This window comes from Cavia porcellus, unplaced genomic scaffold, assembly GCF_034190915.1.
Source record: "Cavia porcellus strain 051 isolate PalLab524CR breed Dunkin Hartley unplaced genomic scaffold, mCavPor4.1 scaffold_13, whole genome shotgun sequence".
Classification (NCBI taxonomy): Eukaryota; Metazoa; Chordata; class Mammalia; order Rodentia; family Caviidae; genus Cavia; species Cavia porcellus.
Window position 1 is genome coordinate 38150537 of NW_026947496.1, and position 19767 is coordinate 38170303.

The 19767-nt window shown below is 38.5% G+C and overlaps 1 protein-coding gene and 1 long non-coding RNA gene across 3 annotated transcripts in view; one reads left to right on the forward strand and one right to left on the reverse strand.

The window, feature by feature from the left end:
* Positions 1–704: 704 nt before the first annotated feature.
* LOC134478542 (uncharacterized) lies at positions 705–7924 on the reverse strand. Its single transcript, XR_010051251.1, has 2 exons — positions 7743–7924; positions 705–4295 (listed from the first exon to the last, which is right to left on the reverse strand). It is a non-coding gene; the product is annotated as an uncharacterized LOC134478542 (long non-coding RNA).
* Chrm3 (cholinergic receptor muscarinic 3) overlaps positions 7829–19767 on the forward strand; it is a 448118-nt gene continuing 436179 nt past the window's right edge. Inside the window, exon 1 of one of the 2 annotated variants that reach the window (XM_063259678.1) lies at positions 7829–7965. The gene's annotated coding sequence lies outside the window, so the exon portion shown is untranslated. The remainder of the gene's footprint in view (positions 7966–19767) is intronic. The other variant, XM_063259679.1, reaches the window with a different exon arrangement.

Here is a 19767-nt window from a genome sequence, read left to right on the forward strand (position 1 = left end):
ACAAAATAAATGAGACACGTGTTTGTAAAAATTAAATTTATACATTATAAAGCAGTCAGATGAGAGAGGCAATTTGATATATAATAAAGACAAAGGCTTTTATCTCTGTGGTTAGTTTTGTTATTACTAAAGAACAGCTGTTTCTATCACTAGCTTAATTCTGTTTGTAAGTTGAAGTTTCTTCTGTGTGACTTCAAAGATGATGGAAAGCTGAGTATGAGTCCAGCTTCTGCTGTCTCATCATTTCAGTCACATTTAGTAAACCATCCAGTCTTTCAGCCTGTGCTCTCCCTTACAAAATGAGTTAGTTATATCAGAAATTTAAATAATACAAATCAAAGTATGTAAAGCATGAAATCATTTTGTATAAATTGCTAGCCTATAAATATTGATATATATAATATTGTCATCTTATTCCTAGAAATAATATTTCTTCTAATCCTGAGATAAAGGCCATTTTCTCACTTAAAATTTTTCTCAACCTCAGTTCTCCTATAATCTTCCTGAGTTTTAACCCACAGTCTATTTATAAGTTTGTGAAAATTTTCAAGAATACATTGTGGTGGTGATTTGTGATTTATTAAAGGTTCGGGGAGATGAGTCACAGGAATCAGGATTGCTGTTTAATGGACTGGAAGGTAATGGTTCATGAGATGACAAGAAACATTGAGAAGGTTGCAAAAGATGAATTTGTTACCATCAAATTTGCATTGTGGAAACCTTTTAATAGCTGTAATTGCCGCAGTATACAACACAGAGAAACAGAAACATGACCAAGATCTGTGTGTTCCCAGGAGAGCACAAGAGAAGGAAAGAAAGGGATCAATGCTCCAGGTTTTCCAGATTCCAACACTGAGCATTGGTAGGAAAAACAAAACAAATTAAACAAACACAGAGAGACAGATGTATTGGTACTCACATATTCCGGGAGACTGAGACAGAAGGATCCCATGTTCTAGCCTAAACTGGAAAACTTAGTAATTTACTATGATCCTGTCTGAAAATTAAAAATGACTGGGTAGGTGGTTCAGTGCTGAGGTCCTTGGTTTAATCCCCAGTACCACAAATACAAAATAGAGAAGAGAAGAAAGTGAAGGGAAAGGAAGAGAAGATAAGAGATGAAGAGTGGAGAAGAAAGGAGAGGAGGGGAGAAAGGAGGAGAGGAGAGGAGAGGGGAGGGGAGGAAAGGAGAGGAGAGGGGAGAGGAGGGAATAGGAGGGGAGGAGAGGAGAGGGGAGGGGAGAGGAGGGGATAGGAGGGGAGGAGAGGAGAGGGGAGGGGAGAAGGGAGGACAGGAGAAAAGGAGAAAAGGAGAAGAAAAAGAAAGGAGAGAGGCAAAGGAAACCAAAGAGAAAAGGTTACATAGGATTACTGACATCTTTCCCATTACTTAATCATGGACTTCTCCCACTGTTGTCTTAGGTGATTGTACAAGTGTGCTGACATAGGCTCCCTGTTAGCTCTCGGGCTGTCACAGAGCAGAGGCAGCTGTCATGTCCATTTTCCACACCCTTCTGGAGGAACCTTTTATTAGCAGCTCCCTTCTAAAGGCATTTATGATCAATAGACAGGAGCTGATTAACTAGGAAGTGAATAAAATCCAACTTCAGAGCCTCGTTCTAAGTTTTTGTGCCTATTTTAGCATTTATAAATATAATATTTCCCAAAACCAATGCCCAACCATGTATACTGGATAAATTTACATCCTAGAATTGGGAAAGATCTTAGATGCTCACATGTGCCTTCCAACATTACAAGAAATAGTTCTAGCAACACTATGTTTTAAATTGTCATCTAAAAGAGAGGAATTCCCAGCTGTGTTTGGGTTTTGCTGTATTGTTTGTCCAGCTTCCCTATCACCAAAAGACAGTAATATGAATTTCTTGATTAAGGTACTCATTATAAATACAAAGTGCATAACTCTTTACCCAATAAAAATGTGGGATCAAAAGTAATTGCTAATATTATTTGTTCTATACTTAAGTGTTTCCAGAAATGAAAATCTCAACACTTCTCCAGTCAAATAGGCACATTTTAAGGGTTAAATATGGTCTTCTCTATCAAGACTTGAAGCCTAGGTACCCATAGCATCCTCTAGAGCTACATAATTTATTAACATTCTCTTCAAAAGCCTGAAAGCATAATTCAGGTCCTCTAAGTCTTTCTTACAAGAAGAGTTCCATTCTTTAACTATTCATTGGTGTCTTAGACTCCCTAGGGTTCCACCTACTAATGACAAACAGCAAAATTCAATGAGTACTTTAAATGAGTAAATGAATGCATGCCTGAAAAACAAATGAATGTCAGTTGATTTATTCTTGGTTGAGGAACTGTGATTCTGTACAATAAGTTTACCACTTCTTTTTTCTTGGTGCAAAGAAACTTGCACAATTCTCCACCTCAAAAGTTTTTTACATGAACTTTAGATGAGGCAGATGTCCTCATGTGTGACAGCAAGAGTTTATGACTTGAGTGTGTGTTTGCCATTTTATCTGGTTATTAGTGCTCTGTGTCAACCAGATACTTAGAGATAATTTTTAAAATTTGGAATATATTATATACACAGAAATGTGTACACATTTTAAATGTGCAGTTTGATGAATTTTACATATCCTGAAGGGTATTGTTTATAACAAAATGTGTTGTTAGGTGATTTCATTATTTGGCAAACAATATACTTACTTACACAAACTAAGAAGATCACTACATTACTAAGCAATGTAATCGTATGAGGGGCACCATCACCAAAATATCTCTCTGTAACACATAATCATATCACTTTCGTAACCACCACTCACATCAAGGGAAAATCACCTCACGTATCCAGGATCACTTCACATATCTGGGATTGTGATTGAGATAACATTTGGAGCAGACACACTACCTTAAAATGTTTAGTGTGTCCATGGTATGAATTTTCTGTCTCTTTTTTTTTCTACTCAATTTCTCATTTGTTTTACACTCTTTATTATGGTACTGGAAATTGAACCTAAGGTCTTCCCCCTGATCTAAAAACTCAGTCTTTTCTTTAATTTTACTGAAGGTCTTGCTGAATTGTCAAATTGCAAAACCCGGGTCCAACCTTGTGACCCTCCTGTTTCGGCCTCCAAGAGTGCTAGGATGACAGGCGTGAGTCATTGCACCCAGACTATTTTTCACCATTATATTTGACAGGCAATATTTCTCTTACTTCTTTGTGGCTCTTTTTAGCTTTTTCTGTTTTCTGTTTTGTTTTCATAGACCTACTTACTGTATTCTGTCCTTATGGTTTATCTACTTTCTTGAATTTCTTGGCTAATTCTTTCACCAGCTATGAAAATCTGGTATTTATTTCTTCAAATATTACATCTTGCTTCCTCCTAATTCTGTATATTTTATATTGATTTTCATCTGAGGCCATTAGCCTTATCTTCTGTTTCATTGAAATATCTTTCAAACTCATTTGCTTATAGTTTGACTTAGGAATTCAAAAAATTTGAGTTTTTTTAGTGGTGTGATTGAAGTCAGCACCACAAGCACAGGCTCAGAGCTGAGTTAAACCTCCAGCCCCTGATTTTGTTCTGTAGGTTCTAACATTACTCTGAAATGCTCTGTTTTTTTTTCATTTTGCCTGCTTCTATGGTGGTTCAAATAACTTTAATCCTCAGTTTGTTTAGATTCTGTTACATACCAGTTCCAACATTTAGATCATATGTTTGCCCCTATGTTTTATTGTGGGCAGTTAGTGGTTACTCTTTTCTTCTTTGAGCATCGAGTAAATTTTGAATGCTTGTTTCAGCTGTAGAGATTCTAACCTGCTTTCTTCCTCTCATGAACTTTGAGATGTGGTCCGCAGGTGGTTAGATCATAATGGATCACCTTGAACCCATAAACATGCAGCTTTAGTTTCTTTAGGACAAATCTTTCTCTGGTTATCATTTCTCTTAGAGCCTCATCTTCACAACCAGGGAGTATCTTTCAGGTCATCTCAACCAAATGTGCTGAGGATTCACTAAAGTCTTTTCATTCTGGCTGTAGCCAAACTTCAGTACCTCAGAACTACGTGATGTAGATAGAGTGCATCCACTCAAGTTTCAGCCTCTCAGCCACTGGACTCTGTCCGATATCCAGAATCGTGCTCCTGAATACATGAAATCTAGGAGTTCAGCCATAAACTGAATCAACACATCGATTTCTGAAGCTTCTATTTTGTTTGCTGCCTTTTGAAATCTCTGATGCCTTTATAGCTCCAAGCTCTTGAGAATCCTCTCCAGGAAGACTGAAGGTCTCTGCTCCCTCTCGGCCTCCCAGAATTTCTGTTTAAAAGAAAAAAAAAGTCCAAAGGGAGAAAAAATATCAGTGAAAATGAGCTTTCCTTATGTACCTCCTGTTTCTCTAGATTGTAGCATTATGTTGGTTTCTCTGTATAACTAAAAATATTATACAGTTTATCCAAGTTTTACAGTTAGTTTACAGTAGAAGAATATCTTATTAATTATTTTGTCTGTCAACTGTTTCATTTAGTAATGGAAAAAATCTTCTAATTATCCTGATTATTTTTTCATAAGCTTAAAATGCAGAATTGCATTATTTGTTTCAGTTCTGATTTACCTCCTTTGTTTTAAACTAAAATGTGTAGTATAGTATTCATGAATTTTTATTCTTGACATCTTAAAATTGCAATTACTTCTTGTTTTGTTCATTCTCAATTCCAGTACGTATCCCTTTATATTATCCTCTGAAATATGATTTGATAAATCATATAGGACACCAAATCAGAAACCAATACCTTACCCCAGTCAAGGATGAATCTATTTACCAAGAAACTTGGGGTGACTTTGTCAAAACTGTTAGTTTGTAGTTTGTTCAATACAAACATTCATTTCACATTTATCTTGCCCATAAAGATAATGGGGAGAGTGACTGATATCTGGACATATAATACGTGTGAGTTTAATGATTAATTGCATAAAATAATAAAATTAGTCTGGTATATTTTAGTTAACTTTTGGGGAATTTTTCTAACTATTCGCAAGTATTTTATTTCATAATCCTTTCTAGAATATGGTCAAGGGTCAATTCCAAACTTAGGCACTAGACACATACATCTTTTAATTACTTTTTATAAGGTAGAACATTTCTGTTTTTTTACCCCATCCACATTATTGAAGGTTCTCCTGTATCACAGGCAAAAAATAAGTCTATGTAGCGACAAACATGTTAAAGTGGAATTCTTGTGTCTTAGCAATAAATTGGGCCATTTACTCATTTTATAGGTTCCTTTTTTCTCTTACATTAAATGGGTGACAAAACACAGTTGTATTTTAAGCATAAAAGAATGAATAAGCGTACTGAGCAATCTCTTCAACTTGCTTTTCATCATTTGATTAAATGTTTGTCACTTTTCATAGTGTCACTATTTCTGCTACATTTATATTGTTTTCATTCCAGTCCCTGTATATAACTTACCTAAACCTGAATGTTTGAATAAAATTGAGTAGCCATAGAACTTCTGACTACTTTTCCTGTTATTACTCAATTCTCTCTAGGCCTTCATACTAAGCTCTTCACTCTGAGCCTTCACATAGTATATGCTTCAAAAACATTAGTTGTTATTCTTAGAATTAACCAATTAAGAAGTCATTCTCCAGTGTCTTAGAAAAACTGGTTCCAGAACTCCTACACACACCCAAATCCTCAGATGCTTAAGACCTTTATATAAAATGGTGTAGCATTTGCATATAACTTACCCAGCATGTACTTTAAAGCATCCCTAGGTTACATATGATACATAACACAATATAAATGCCATGCAAACAGTTGTTACATGTTTTGTTTAGGAAATAATGACACAAAAATGTGTATATGCTCAGAATAGGTATAACTTTTCAAATAGCAATTTCAATTACCAGGTGGTTGAATTCAAAATTCAGAATCTATGGAAAACTGGCTGTACAGTGTGGATATTTGTATTCAAATTAGAGAAATATATGAAGACAACAATTCCATTTCCAACTGAGAAATATCCAAGCAAAATTTTTGCTACATTCATATTGTTATCACTCCAGTCTCTGTATATAACTTACCTAAACCTGAATGTTTGAATAAAATTAAGAAGCCACAGGACTTCTCACTAGTTTTCCTATTATTACTCAATTCTTTCTACGCACTATTTAGTGAGCTCTTTCCTAAAATCATTACACTTAAGGGAGGAAGGAATTTGTACTTAAATCTCTCACAGGTTCTAATGTATTTTTCTAAAAAGAGTTTATCGTTTTCCTATTTATCTTCTTGCTCAACATAAAATTAAAAGTCATTTGTACTGTATTAACTTCATGTCCCTCCCTCCATTCCTTTCTTCCTTCAGCGTTGCAAAGTGACACTATTATGTATGCCTTTTTCCTTGTACTTTTAAGAAAACCTCTAGACTGCTGTGGGCAGTCTCAATTGTAACTTTGGTATCTCTCCATTTTCTCCTTATTTAGTTAGCTAACTGCACTATATAGCTCTCTGGCTCTCTCTCTCCCCCCCCCTCCCAGCTCCTGAGTTATATGTGACCTTTAAAAGCCTGAGTAGCAATTTTTTTTCTGATTTAGAAAGTGTGTGTGTGTGTGTGTGTGTGTGTGTGTGTGTGTGTGTATTCGCTAGGGCGTGCACAAGCACTGCCTCGTGCCTGTGTCTTTTTCACGGATGCATCTTTTATTTATCCTAGGGAGTAAACTTCTAGAGAGGAAAAGTCAAATCGTCCTCTACTTACTGTTCTGCACTAAATGTGAAAAAGTAAATCCCCCCAGACTGTCCTTTGAAGGGAGCTCTTCCAACAGAGCCCTGTACTTTACCGAGGGGTTCATGCACCAATAAGCTGTGTATAAGGAGTCGACTTCCTTCCAATCGTTCTTAGCAGTCCGGGGAAACTAATTTAAAAGAGAACAGGAAACTAAGGACCAGCACAGTCTGTCCTTGAGGCACGCTGGCACACACTGTGACCACGTGAGGTCCTACGGGGTGGGAGTGGGTCTCCTCTCCACCTTCGTGTCTTCTTCATCCAGCCCACCCAGACAGCACTCTGGAATCTCCCAAGCCTGACTTCCTCGCCCCTTGCCAGAGCAGGAATCCAACCCAATTCCGCAATTAGGCATGCTCAGCAGCCCGGCAGGTTTGGGTCTCTACCAGGCAACTTAAATGTTACACCAGCGCTCATGGGCACCCCTTAGAGGAAAAGAAGGAGGCGGAGGAGGAAGAGGAGAAGAAGGAGGAGAAGGTGGAAAAGGAGGAGGAGGAGCAGGAGGAAGAAGAAAAAGAAGAGGAGGAACAGGAGTAGGAGGCGCAGGAGCAAGAACAGGAGCAAAAGCAAGAGCAGGAGGAAGAGGGAGAGGAGGGGGGAAGAGGAGGAGGAGCAGGAGAAGGAAAGAGAGGAGGAACGGGCCAGCTGTAGCCAAGACCGCCACCACCAGGCAGAAGAAGTGCTCCTGGGAGGAAAAGACCCTCCTCCCCTTTGGAGCCCCTTCTGCCCGCTTTTGGAGCGGAAAAAGGCAAGAGAAGATAAAGGAGACAAAAAGAAGAGGGGAAAAGTGAGGGGGCGGAGAGGAGAGAGAGAAAGGCGTGGACAGGAGTCAGGGCGCGCGGGAGCTCAGACGCTGCTCCCCTTGGGCAGGTGGCGTGGCCACTGCCCGGAGGCGGCATGTGACCAGCGGCCGCAGCTGCCCGCGGGCGGAGCACTCTCGGACCCCGGGCGCACGCTGCGGGCTGAGACTGTGCCATACCAGGTTCCGGAGCTCCAGATCCATTTGCAGGAGGGACCGTGGCGCTTTGAGGGAGACGGGCGATGACTGGGAGGGCGACTCCGGGCGGAGAGGCGCAACCCTAAGGACTGTCGCTCCGGGATCGCCTAGCGGCGGGGACCACCGCACACCGGCTTGGACACCTCGGCGCTTCGGCGGGCGTGGAGCAGCGGCGTGGGACGCCACCTGGAGAGCAGCTGCCCAGGTAAGGATTGCGCCGCTGCCACCAGGTGCTGGGCAAGGCGGGTGGCAGGAGCAGCTGGCCTGTTTTCTTTCCTTATCTCCTCGCAAAAGGAGGAAAAAGTTTTCAGCGCGGATAGGAAATGTTTTTGCTGGTGGAGTTTTAAAGAAAGACTGGGGAGGGATGCAAAAGGTTGTTCAATCCATTCGACGTGCAGATTTGAACCCGGGACCGCGATCTGGTGCGGAATTGGAGCTCCCGGATTAAGGGTGGGGAATGCCGAAGTGGCATGCAAGTGCTTTGAAAGGAACGCAGAAAAGCGAGCTGTGGCTGGAGGAAAAGCGGGTTCGCGCTGGCCAGCGCTCTTTCGCTTCGATTTTCTCTCCCTTGAATGCCAATCCTAAGGCAGGAACAGCCGGACCAGCTCCGCTCGCCGTGTTTGTGCGCGCGCCAGCGGTGTGCTCGGAAAGGGCGGGTGGAGGCTTTTGATTTCCTACCGTTTCTAAGAAAGCATCTGCCAGCGTCGCAGCTGGGCCGCTAGTTGGCTATCATTTCAGAGAGTGAAGAGGCAAATTTTACACTTAAAATAACACGGGCAAAGGTACGTGGCCCAGGCGCGCGTCTTCACCGACCCAGCGAGAGTTTACACTGGCGCAGTGGCGGCCGCTGAACTGCACCGGATCCAGTGTGCAGCCGTCCCCAGGCACAGCCTCCTGGTGGCAGGGCTAATTTCTGAGTGTTTTTAAAAGGCGAGAGAGGGTTATACTGGAGCAGTATAATCCACTTGTCTTCTTGGCGGTACGATTGTGGAACTATGATCTTGTTCTGCGTGCTTGTGCGTGCGCTGAGACTCTGCACGCAGGTTGGAAGTGAAAGAGGGAACCAGTTTGCGAATGGAATCCATATGGACGGATTCAAGAATGTAAACCTTCATCTGTGTACAAGTACATTGGAACCTGTCCCAAGTCTGAGCATTCATCCCCTAACCCGCCGCCGCGCTGATCTTGCTTGCTGTGGGAAAGGCCGGCTGTCCTTGGGGGCGGGGGTGTACTCATCGGAGAAACCCTGCTGCTAAGGACACCGGTGGTGTTTCGCTGGGTGCTGTGCGCAGACCTTTCCTTTCTCTTTTGGCCTCTGGGTTCCCACATGATGGATAACATAACCCCTCCTTTTGGCCCTCCTAAAAGAAAACAGTATTTTTTTTTCCTTAAAGTGTGTTTATTATATGTTGTAAGACTATTTTATGTCGTGAGATTATATTGTGCGACCCATTCACCACTCTTTGTATTTAGAATACAGCCTAAGTGTTTATTTATGAGAGAAGTCCAACGTGAGAATACACATTTTAGAAAGAAGGAAGCAGAATTTAGAACAAATGCATACATGTAGATAGGATTACAGAGCTAGCATAAAACAACGAAAAGAAAAATAGTAAATTATTGAGGTCTTTTTGTTTCAGATGTTGTAGGACAGACCAGGTATTGGGTGCACTCTCTTGTTACAGGAGCCAGTACTGCGAAGTACGCATGTTCTCGGAGCATACTTGCCTCTCCAGCGAGTGTTAAACATGCCACAGACATGTGACTCCCACCACACACTCCTACCGCTGAATAACCTATCTTTAGGGTTTGTTTACATTCTTTGTCTCTATTACCTTATTATGTAATTAGCCATTGACATACTGGACGGCATGTTATTCTTGAAGTGGTTTCCATATGGAAGTATAATTTTAGCTTAAATTGCTAATTTGAGAATAAGTGCATTACACTTCGGACTGAGTATTTCTGTAGACTGGGAAGTGCAGTGAGACTGAACTTAATGTGAAATACTGATTTATTTTTAAAGTATAATGAATAATTATTCAAATAGACTTCATAGTTGAAAAAGAAACTAAGATAAAAAGATACACTTTGAAAAGCCCTCTACATTTTTACAAGGAAAATTATTGTCAGGGAAAAGTGTCATTTTGGTAAAAGATTTAGAGAACTCTTGGATGGAGCTCATTTGAGACTGAGGCAAGGGACAGGTGTAATTATAAAAGTAGTTTTGCCTCAATCAAATCCATGGTAAAATGTATTTAGGAAAATTTTAAAGAGTAGAGATATCTATGACTATTCATTACACTATTTTCCTTCCTAGGGAGGGTAAATAGTAACATGTTATTTCAGAAATATTTATTTCTAAAGCTAATAAAGCAGGACTAAAAAGCCTGTGTAGTTTCTTATTCATTGTTTATGAAGACTAATGGTTTGTTTTCTTACTAAAAAGAAAACTTTTTGTTAGTCTAAGCTAGGAAATGCAAAAATATGAGTTTCTTCTAATCATATTTTAGCAACCTGTTGAAAGTGAGCCAAGAAAAAAATATGAATTTGGCAAAGTTAAAAATTTCTTAGATCTGTACTAATAAATTGAATAGACAGTTAAAAAATATAATTAGAAGTAAAGTTGCAGCATGGATTTGTAGATTATAAAGTAATAGTTGCTTTCAGATTTTTGCTTAAAATGCCTTGTCTTTCCTTGAACCAGCGTAGTGTTCTTGCTTAAAAACGGTGTTAATATTGGCAGATTTAGTTGCTTATTTTGAAATGGCCTGGACATCTTCAGGGTAACTAGTAAGAAACTGAGTCTTGTTTGCAGTGTGGGGAAGTTTACATAGACGCAGCTGTGGTGTAGTGGCACTTCAGCTAGCAGATGAATGAACTGTGAATCACAGGAAGATGGAGACTCTGCTCCATACTGGAGGAGATAGAGCTATCCTTCATTTATGGAACCTAATTTTATATCATGATATATTCTGACTAATAGCATTATCCTTCCAAGTGTGGTTTTGAAGGATGAGTAATTGGAAATGTTTTCTCTTACATAGTACATTTGGGAATTTAAAATAAGTTTTACTTACAGGGGAATAAATAAAAGGGCATATATGGTTCCAATAAAAAGCAAAACTCTTCTATCGTGTTTATTTTGAAAATTGATATACATCATAAAATATGCCTGACACTTAATTGTGGAATGCATTGTAAGCAGCTTTTTCACAGATGTGGTATCTGTGAGGTACTCTCCCAGACTTTTCATCTCTTAAGTTCCAATAAAAGACCTGTCCTCGTTTTAGCCTTTTAGATCCTCAAAGGAAAGTTGTGATTTTAGGAAGATATCATTTAATGAATTTGAAAAGAGACAGAGCCAGTGTCCTTGCAAGTTATTTTTTGGTATCTGGTATGCTCTGTCTTCTTCAGATCAAATGCAGAACTGACCTTGATATCAACTCAATCATCACTGTGTTGCCCACACCCCACTTTCTATGGGGAGACTGTGAGGTGCAAACGGTCCCTTTCACAGGTGAACACAGCCCAGACAGCTGTTAGATTACTACATTCTTGGGCACCACAGTTCTGCATTAGTGCTGTGGTTCTCAAACAAAAAGTAAACAGTTTCACTGTAGTGAAGCTGTTTAAAATATGGATTCATAATGTGCCTTGTATGAAAACTGCATGCCTGCCCTCCATCGCATTTCTTTCCCTAAGGTGTACAGGAGATGACAGTGCTTGTCCTGTTTACATTTTGGGGTGATTTTGAGGATCCATGCATGCTGTACTGTCATTTGAATAGACTTGGTCTTACCATGCAATACAGTGCATGATTAAGACCCGCATATCCTAAATACTCCTTGATGAAGTGGGGGACACACAGCACCAATGTAGCAGTGCCCTCTGGTTCAGTTGCTGTCCTCTATACTGACCTTTTTTCCAGGAGCTGTGGCAGCTTGCAGATGCTTTAGTTTCTGGCAGGCTCTCCCCTGCACATTGGCAATTCGCTTCCTTCTATCTGTTATAACTTCTGCCCCTTTACCCTCTGGAGTCTTAGGACACTGGCTGCCTGGCACCTTCTTAGCACTCCTCTGCTGAGGCTTCAGCTACAGCCTCCCACATAGACACAGACCCAAAGCCCACTGGCCAGGACAAGAGCCCACAGAAGGACTATTCTGAACCACTGCAGTCTTGTCACTGATTGTCTCGGCTCATCCTGAAACCAGAATATGAATGCTTTGCAAAAGTCAGTGGTAGGAAAAAATATAATTAGAAAGAAGCTGGCAGATGCATTGTAGGCTTTGAGCCCCTGCCTTTCCCCAGTGCCCTGGATAAGACTCTAGAGCAGTTCTCCATCATGCATTACCCAGGACAGGCCACAGGCAAGTCTGTGTTCAGGTTGCCTGCCTTATCCCTAGTAATCTCTAGTGACTAGTGACTCCCTGGCCCCCTAGCCTCTATGTCTCCAAATCTTATCATATTTGTGATTTCAGAGGACTCGTTCTGTTCTCTCTTATGTTTTCTATTCACATTTTCAGCACTGGATTCAATATTTTCCCTGGAAAAACTTTATCCAGGACCTCCGTAGTCAACCTGTCTCGTTCCAAAAAGGTCTCTCCAGGTGTAAGACTCTATTCTTGTTCTCAGCCTCTAATTCAGATCCAATAAGAACAAAGCCTCAGATATAAGGCACAACCATCCTCCTGACAGTGTGTCATTTCTGCCTAGACACTTAGCTGCCAAGTTCCTCTTGAAAAATAAACTTTTTTTTTTTTTGTCTGTCATTGCTGGCAGGATCAAATCTCAGTTCTCCACATCGCTTCTGGCCACTGTAATTTGAGTTGCTGACTATCCACTACCAAATCAATCCTTCCTTCATTAGGTCATTTGTTCTAGCCCAGCCCTGGCCTATTTCCTGTCCCCACTGTTCCCTTGAAATCTGCCACACCAGCTGAGCCATGACATAGTCTACCTTCATTCACCTCTACCACAGGAAGTGGAGCTAGCATGGGCAGCCCAGCTCAGACAGGATATCCTCCAACTACTGATAGTCCGATAAAATGCAGGTGAAAGAGGAAAAAGTAAAATCTCTCCTGCCTGTTCTATAGTCTCCAGAGAGAGGCTAGATCAGATGTCTATTTTGGAGACTCCACATTTATGGCTATGATATGTTCTGATGTTCTTCTACCAAGCCTTCTAATACCTCACAGCAAGCTGTGTCCAAAGAATTATGTTTAGATGTCACTTCTTATACATTCCCTCCCCGTGGAATTGCCCACAGAACACATTCTGGTAAAGAAACCTGATTACTGCTTTACTATTTTCTTTGTTTACTCATAGCAAAAATTCCATCAAGCCAGTTTTCATTTCTAGTAGTCCTTGTGCAAAGATATTACAAGATTTAGAATTCATATAAATTTAAATGTTATTGGAACTTTTTGTTTCAAATTAACAACTGTATTGATTCATATATATATATATATATATATATATATATACACACACATACACTTGATAATATTACTCAACACTGTAAGTTTTGTGATTGTCCATTTTCTTAGAGCAAAGTAGTCTCAAAGCTTCTGTTTGTGGAGGTGCCTATAACTGTTGACACTGGAAAGAAGTTCTCACCTATGTTATGTTGCCTCCTTTGCTATAATTCCTTGAGTGCCACTTATAGTATCTTATATGAAAAGAAAGCTGAAGGGAAAATGGGAAGTCCATAATACTTCTTTATATGGAGAACTTCTGTTTGGTTTTCTGCTTGCCTTCGAATCTTTTCCTGCCATACAAGAACCAACCAATCCTTTTCAGCTCTCCTGGAGTGCAGCTATCACTTTGCCTCCTAAGATAAATTATTTTATTATTGATTCATTCAATTATTAGCAGCTGAAAGCCTCTCTGCACAAGCAGCTATGAGTCCTGACTCTTTTTAATTTTGGTGGTACTTTCGGTCCTTAATATTAGAGTTGACTCTCAAGGATAAACTCACACTATTTATACCAGTTTTCTGTAGAGCTGATTTCATGAAAATATACAAGCAAATTTTAATAAATGTTTGTTTGAGTAGACTGGTAGAATACATCTAGCTTTCTGTGCGTACTGTCTTTACTTATCAGTGATACACGTGACCATTTATGTCTTGTGACTCCTTCATGTCAGTATATCTGTCGTGCCAGGCACTATGAACACGCTGTTTTGAAACCACAAAAAGGGTGGGCCAATGATTCTACTTTACAGAAATCTATAATCATTATGAGTTGAGAATATCTCAACAAACTCAGAGTTGGAAAGGGAGGTAAGATATTGGGGCTTAAAACACCAGAAATTTATTATCTTATAATTCTGCAGGCCAGAGTTCTGAAATCATGGTGCCAGCATGACCATATCCTTCCAAAACTCAGAGAGAGGAAGGAGAACCCCTCCTCAATTCCATCAATTTCCAGTGGCTGTTTCCATTCTTTGCCTTATGACACCTCCCTTTAACCTCTGCTCACACAGTCATGTTATCTTCTCTTCGTATATGTATCTACATCTCTGTGTTTCTATCTGATAAAGAACATGTGATTGCATCAAAATTTCACTCAGAAAATGTAAAATAAGCTTCTGTCCTTAAAAACTTAAGGTGTAATATACATTTTGCTATATAAGATGGTCACGGATTCTAGACTTTAGGAGGCAGTTATATCATTAGGGGCTCACCATTCCGACCCTACAGATGTCATCAGTGAATCACTTCTGCTTTGCAACTCTATTTGGTGTTCTCCAAACTGTGCAGTCTGTATGCTTTGAAAAATGAATGTTCACAAGGCGGCTCATTCCATTTTCGGAGAGCAACAAGGGGAAGATCTTTCCTGTATTGAGCCAAAAATCTAATTCTGACTCTCTGCTTGTTTGCCTTCCTAATAATCCTAGGCATTAGGGTGAGAACATTCTTCCTTAAGAAAAATCTTTAACGTTTCATAGTTTAAAGTTAATTCAATCTGGCCTTATGTGCCACTTTCAAACTTTTACACTCATTCTTAACTTTTCCATTTACACTGAAGAGCGTTATTTACACTGCCCTAATGTCACTATTATCTGACACTGAATCGTTGACTTCTAACTTCTCATGAGACTTACAGAAATGATTTCTCCAAAAGTGAGTTGTAACCTCTTTGTCACGAACTCAATAGCCATTCATTGGATGTTTTCTTTAATCTCAAAGCAGCAGCTTTAGCTCAGTTTTTAGGGCATCATACTTTCCAGGCTTTCTTCTCCACTTTTATTCTTTCTCGAGTTTTCCACTCTCATCTCCTCCCTCAGGTGGGGGTCTCCATTAGCTCCTCTGTGGCTCATTTCTATCCCCATTCCCTGGCTCTCCCTTTGTAGCTTCATCCATTTTTGTAGTTAAAATCTTTCTGTATGAGTCACACTTATTTCTTCCTCTCCAAGCCTGACTTGGCTTCAAACAGGAGCATTGCTACATGATTGCTGGGTGGCAAGGGCTTCCCCTCCATCTTCCTCATCTTGGTCTTCCCCTGGGGTTCCCATTTCTATAAATCATATCACCACCCTCCATTTCTGAGTGATTTTAATTTATCTCCTTCCCTTGCCTGTTACATGTAGCCAGACACCACATTCTGATACTCAATCAAGTAACACCTCAAACTTATCAATGCCTTAATTCATTTCACTTCCAATGTTAATGTGCATTCAAAGATCTGAGGGTCTTAGTGAAATACATGCAGTCTGATTGGAACCTGACAATTTGCATTTATAACAGGTGCACGGTGGATGCAGACATCTTTCCTGTACTTAGACCACACTAAGAAATAAGGCTTCCAATTATACCTTTATAATTTTATGTTAGTGTATGCACTAGGATACTCTAATAGACTCTCCTACTGACCCACTTATGGAACTACTCTTATTGAAGTCAAAATCTAATCATTTTTTTCCTATCTTTCAACCCCTTCTTTGTCATCCCCTTCCACTATCTATGAGTAACAACTTCAACCTGGTCCCTGGCTTGATTTACATCTTAAGCTCAGTCTCAAGGCTCAAGGTCACCCTTCACTTAATCTTCCATATTTGCTGAACCTCGTGGTCTGTTCCCCTGATGTTAAGGGTGCCCTTTCCCCCCATGTTTAGGGATACATATTTGTCAAGAACTGCTTGAAATAATCTTTCTGCCCATGAATTCATCTTCTAGTACTTTATCAGGGTCTTGCCTTATATCAAGTATCAGAATAGAAAGTTCTTGAAGTAAGATGTTGTGTTGAATTTCTTTTCTGATTTCAAATAGAGTCCTTCTTTTAAATGACCCATGTGTACATCAATATATAAGACATATAAATATAGTACTTTTGCTATGTGTCATTTATAGTAGTAATATATATTTTATAAGTTTCAAACGTTACCTAAGTATATAATATCAAAAGAAAAAGTGCACTATGACTCAATTTACTCAAAGATAACTCTACTTAGCAATTTGATGCATAATTCTCTAATACTTTCTTGTACTGCTATAGATTTGACCTGGAATTTTGCCAAAGTCTCATGTGTTAAAGGCTTGATTCCAAGCTTGGTGCTGTTACCAAGTGGTAGAACTTTTAAGAGATGATCACTTCATGGAAGGCTTTTGAGTCATTGCAAGCATGTCCTGTAAAAGGATTGTGCAAATGCAATCTCTTCTTTTTCCCTTTGCTCCCTGGCCATCAGCCACTTCTACCATGCTTCTTCCATGATATGCCACCTCACCATGGGCTTAAAGCAACAGGGCCAACCACTCATAGATTGAACCTCTAAAACTCTGAATCAAAAAAGCATTTTTGTTTACATGTTGGTTTACCTCAAGTATGTGTGATAGTAATAGAAAACTGACTAACACAAATATACATCTTAACTTTACTCTCTACAAACCACAGGTAATAATAGGCTTTTGGAACTTGAATTCAAATGTAAATATGCCTTCTCATTTTTAAAATTTTCAGTTCATTCCAAAATATTGAGTGACTTAACTGCATAAAAATCAATCCACTTAAAATGGGCTAGCAATATAGAAATTTGTTTGCTTTGAATTTCTTATCAGTTAAGCATGGATTTATTTAGCAGATTCTCTGCTCATAGGACAGTGTAGAACAATTTGGATTTGTGGGACTAAGGCAGGAACATTGCCCCAGAACGTTCAATTTGATCATATGCCTTTGGATTAATACTGGATGATGGATTGATGGAGGAACAGTAATTATTTGATGACATAAACATTCAAATGGCTGAATTTTACATTGAAGTGTAAATTTTCATGTTCTCTATAAATTGGTAAAGAGCAGGTAACATTTTGGATTCTGAAAATATACATACTTGTGTGTCTAACATTATATATATATATATATAGATAGATAGATAGATAGATAGATAGATAGATATAGATAGATAGATAGATAGATAGATAGATAGATAGATAGATAGAGATATAGATATATATCTTTGGTAACAAATGAATATAAGCTTATAATAAAACAAAGTTTTTCACAGAGATTTAACAAACATTTTAATATGCCAAGTAAATCTTCAGTTTAGGGAGAAAAAAAATAAAATACCATTCAGCTATGTTTACACTGCTTTCTGAGGGTTACACATATTTTGAAAATAAAATGTTTATAGAACTCAAAATCACCACTCTATAAGCATTTTGGAAACTGAACTCTTAATAGTGATGAGTGTTTGTTTGTTATTGCAGTCTTGGGAAAGTTAAAGGTGGGCACTGTGCCATTTCCCTGTAGCCCTAACTACCTAGGAGATAGAGAAGAGGATTCACTTGACCCCAGGAGTTGAAAACCAATGTGAACAAAATAGTAAGAGCTTATCTCAAATAAACAAGGTTTTGGCAGACTTCTAGAAGATCATTTCCCTGGGAATACAGAAGAAAAAATATTACAGTTGACAGCAAATGTGTCTGATGGAGAAGAGACTTAAATGTAGAATAGGAGACAATAAAGAGTTACAGCCTTGAAAGGCTATAAGACTTTTTCAATCTGTAATAAAGAATATTTCTACATTTTCTCTCAAAATTCTGAATGTAGCATTTATTGGTTTAGTTAATATACGTTCCTCATGATATATATTTCTTTTAAAATTTAGTACTAAGAAAAATTGAACTGCAATAATGAAAGGAATTACCTGTCAGTAAAATTAAGCCACCTTTCTTTCTATTTTTACAGTGACTGCTGGGTAACTCAGAGCTAAAAATAACAATGAATCAGTTTTTAAATTTATTACCTTTCTTGTTTTCTAGTACTTTTTTAGCTTTCAATTTTAATGCAAGACCTCTGAGATTCTCTTTGAGGAACTGATATAATTTGGAAATATGTAATCTAAAATGATGGTCAGACATAAAGGTAAGAAAAAAAAGTAGTAAGAGAAACTTGTAAAACACAAATCAAAGGAGCCAAAGTAAAGAGTTGGGAACCAAGATCTCTTTGAAGGCCTGAAAACTTCAGGGACCACCATACACAAAGGAAATAATTTCCAGGTAAATTAGGGCTATTTTGAAGAGAGCAAATAATGATGATGATGGTGATCATAATGGTGTTGTTGATGGGGATAATGATGGTTGTAATGATGGCTGGTGATAATTTAGCAGAACTCATTTTAAAATAATATTGACAGCCAAAACTGTATATTTATAGTATACAATGTGATGTTTCTCTATATGTGTATATATACGTGCATCATGAAATACTTAAATTGACTTGTCATATTCACCTTCCCACCTACATAACATTTTTTGTAATATCTACTACCTTAGCAAATTTTAAGTTTCAATACATTATCATTAACCACAGACATTGTGCTATGCAATAGAGCTCTCAGCATTCATGCTGTTCAATGGAACTTTTGTTCCTTTTGATCAAATCCCCATCATTCCCCCAGCCACTGATAACAATCAGTCTGTTTTATGAGTCTGAATTTTTTTTGAATTCTACATATAAGTAATATCACTCGGCATTTGTCTTATTGTGCCTTATTTCAATTCATGTAATGTCCTCGGGCCCATCCATGTAGTTACAGGGTTTTTCTTAACCCTGAAATTCCATTCTGCATGTGTATCATATTCTTTAGTCATTCATCCATCCACCGAAACATAATTTGTTTCAATATCTTGCCTATTGTGAGTAATGTTACAATGAGCGTGAGACCACTGACATGTCTTTGACATAATGATTCATTTCCTTGGCTATGTGCCCTATAGTATGGTAGCTGCAGCATACAGTAGCCATAATTTTATTTTTTGATGAATCCCCATACAGTTTTCCAAAATGGCTGTACTAATTTACATTTCCACCAACCATATACCAGGTTTCCTTTTTCCGTATGTCCTTACCAAAACTTGTTATCTTTTGATTTTTTATAATAGCCACTCTAACAAATATGAAATGATATCTCATTCCCTGGTAATTAGTGATTGCCATTATTCATATTCTTTTGGCTTTCTGTATATCTTTTTAAAGAAATGTTCAGGTTCTCTGTCCATTTTTTAATTTTGTTACTTGTTTTCTTGCTATGCATTTATTGATTTCTTTATATATTTTGGTTGTTAACCTCTTGTCATATGCATGGTTTGCAAATATTTTTTCTCCATTCATAAGATACCTCCTCATTCAGTTGATTTTTCCTTGATTGTGTAAAAACTTTTTAGTTTAATCTCAGTTATCTATTCTTGCATTTGTTGTCTGTGCTTCAGGGTTATATAAAAAAAATCATTGTCCATATCAGTGTCATGAACTTTTCCTCTGTTTTCTAGTATTCTGGTAGTTTTAGGTCTAATGCATACAGCAATAACTCATTTTAGTTTGGTTTTGAATTTGGAATGTGATGAAAGTTCAGTTTACTTTTCTGCGTGTGGTTGCTTAGTTTTTTCAACTCTTTGTTGAAGAGACTGACCTTTCTCCATCATGTATTCTTGGAATCTTTGTTGAAAATCAATTGGCTATAGATGTGTAGTTTATTTATAAGATGTCTATTCTATTCTACA